Source organism: Moschus berezovskii, chromosome 26 (genome assembly GCF_049115385.1).
Source record: "Moschus berezovskii isolate FMDL1 chromosome 26, NW_MosBer_1.0, whole genome shotgun sequence".
In the NCBI taxonomy this organism is placed as follows: Eukaryota; Metazoa; Chordata; class Mammalia; order Artiodactyla; family Moschidae; genus Moschus; species Moschus berezovskii.
The window spans coordinates 46005704-46008833 of record NC_142485.1 but is presented as its reverse complement, the minus strand read 5'-3'; the positions used below and the strand labels follow the sequence as shown (position 1 = coordinate 46008833).

General features: G+C 40.3%; 1 pseudogene; it reads left to right on the top strand.

Annotated features, from left to right (window-relative positions):
• The first annotated feature begins 2227 nt into the window (after nucleotides 1-2227).
• LOC148773796 (olfactory receptor 2J3-like) lies at nucleotides 2228-3130 on the top strand (annotated as a pseudogene).

Sequence of the window (3130 nt, the reverse complement as noted above, 5' to 3'; positions counted from 1 at the left end):
ACAGTCATGTCCGACTCTTAGTGATCCCATGGACTGCAGTCTACCAGGCTCCTCCGTCCATGGGAGTTTCCAGGCAAGAGTACTGGGGTGGGTCTCCAGTGCCTTCTCCAAGGGAAGTACTAGATATATCAAATAATGACATCTCTCTGAGAATGGGATTTGAGGGAAAGCTCCAATTCATTATCTCCCACCTCCTCCAGCTCTGCAGTAGCCATGAAAACCAGAAGCTAGCTTCTAGAAGAGGGAGAGACAGTGAATTAGGGCACAGTAGTGAAAGTCTTAGTGGCTCAGTCATGTCCAACTATTTGTGACCCCATGGACTGTAGTCTACCAGGCCCCTCTGTGTCCATGGAATTCTCCAGGCAAGAATATTGGATTGGGTTGCCATTCCCTTCTCCAGGGGATCTTTCTGACCCAGGGATCAAACCTGGGTCTCCTGCATTTTAGACAGACTCTTAACCATCCGAGCTCCCTGGGAAGCCATTAAAATGTCACAAATCTTGTTCTTCCTGTAATGACACTTTATATGGAATAAGTATTCTTGTGTTGATTAAATCATCTGGTTACTATCCATAATTCTGAAAAAAGTTGTTTTGACAATATTTGTCAATGTTTTTATTTTTATGGAAGAGCAGTATTTAGATATACTGACTCCATTATTCAAAAGCACTCTCTCGTGTGTGTGTGTGTATGTGTATTTTGAAAGAGAAAGAGTTTGAAGGTGAAAGAACATTTTTGGAGAAATGAAACTATAATTTACCTTTACGTAAAAATATTTTAAGTATCAATTTTGTCCACCCTCACTTTTTCCTTAACTGCAACATTCACTGTTGTATCATCTAATCCTCAAGCCAGGATGAACTAAATCTATTAACATAAATTACCATATCCAAAATTTTACTTTTTCCTTACCGCTTGGCTCTTCCTTTTGAAACAGGCGTGAAGGGGTCAGGGCACAAACTTTAAAAGAATGACATAGCCTGAGGACATGACATAAACTAACTAGAACCAAAAAGTCCAAGATGGTGGACAAGTTGGTTTCCACTAGACCTTGAGCCTCAGTATATGCTCATCATAACACATCAACAAGCCAAATGACATGCCCACAAGCACCATGACATTTCTGAGGTCAACCAACAAAGTTCAAAAGGTGAACTGTGGCCCAATTCCTAGAAATCCCCACCCCTTCCCTGAAATAGTTGGAATAAATCTCATGATCATTAGCCTATGAAATTACCCAACCCAACCCATACAAACTAACCACACTGAAGGACTGCCTAGTGACTCAGTGATAAACAATCTGACTGACAATGTAGGAGACATGGGTTCAACCCCTGATCCAGGATGATCCCACATGCTGTGGAGCAAGTAAGCTCATGCACCACAACAGTTGAGTCTGTGCTGTAAAGCCCAGGAGTCACAACTACTGAGCCCATGTGCCCCAACTACTGAAGCCTATTTGCCCTAGAGCCCGTGCTCCACAACAAGAGAAACCACCATAATCAGAAGCCTGTGCACTGCAACCAAAGAATAGCTCCCCACTCGCCACAACTAGAGAGAAGCCCGCTTAGTAACAAAGACCCAACACAGCCAAAAATATTTGTTTTTAAAAGCACACTGTATTTCAAAGCTGCTGTTCTTCTGAGATGACCCATGTTCCATCTGTGGAGTGTGTTTCTCTCTAAATAAATTCACTTCTTACCTGTCACTTTGTCTCACACAGAATTCTTTCTACAATGAGACATCAAGAACCGGAGCTTCATCAAGTGTTTAAACCAAGTGTGTGATCTCAGTTGGCGATTGTGGTTTTAGGCCAGGTTCAAGTCCCAGCATATGGGTTCAAGTCCATATCTGAGTTACACAGTTTCATTTTCATACTTACGTATTAAGCAAGTGAAGATATTAATAGTGGAAATAGATTTCAAATAGAAATTATATTCTGCATAGTTAAATAATTAACTTAACAAGGAGAAGCAGCAAAAAATTCTTAATGTACTTTTAGTATACTCCTATCCAGTTTCTAATTGTGAAATATATTTGCATTTAAATCATTTAAATAATTTTATACATCAGGAAATTTTAATTCCTATATTTGGATTTATTTGCAAAACCTTTGAAATGATGATGACTATTATATAAAAATTGACTAACTACTTTTTGTTTGTTCCTTTTGGAAATATATACAGAACACTTGATTCTATTTTAACTTCTCTGAAATAAACAGATGATGAAAATAAATGACAGTTCAGAAGAAGACTTCATCTTAGTTGGCTTCTCACGATATCCACAGAGTTTATCCTATCTCTGTAACTAAATTCTATACCATGACACTCATAGGCAATGCATTCATCATCTTGGTCTCCCTCCTGAACATCCATCTCCACATGCCAATGTATTTCTTCCTCCGGAAACTCTCCTTTCTGGACATTTGTTTCAGTACTTGCATTATTCTTCAGATGCTGGTAAATATGTGAGGAGGCAGTAAGAAAATCAGCTATATAAGGTGCATGGTTCAGTATTTCATGGCCTTGGCTCTTGGTTCCATGGAGTGTGTGCTTCTTGCTGTCATGGCCGTGGACCAATATATTGCTGTCTGTTGGCTTCTCCGCTTTGCTACAATCATGCACCAACAAATCTGCCACTTTCTTGGAGCCATGTCTTGGTTTTCAGGGCTTATTTCAGTCTATTTCTATGTCTATTTCAGTCTTCACTGGCCATTGTTTTGTCTTTCTGTTGCCACCACTGTGTGGACCAGTTCCTTCGTGAGGTTCTGGTCATTATCAAGATATCCTGCGTAGACACTGGTCCAACTGAGTTGAAGATGTTAGTTGCTCGCCTGATCACCCTTGACAATCTGGTATGCATCATTCTTACCTCCTATGCCTGCATAGTCATAGCTGTGGTGAGGATGCACTCCGTTGAAGGATGACAAAAGGCCTTTGGGACTTGTGTATCTCACTTAATGGTGGTCTTGCTGTTCTATGGAACCTGAATGTTCATGTATTTTCAGCCTAAGAGTAACTACTCTCAGAATCAGGGGAAGGTCCTTGCCCTTTTTGATACTATTGTTGCCCCCACTCTGAACCCACTAATCTATACACAGGAACAAAGATGTAAAGAGGGTAATTAG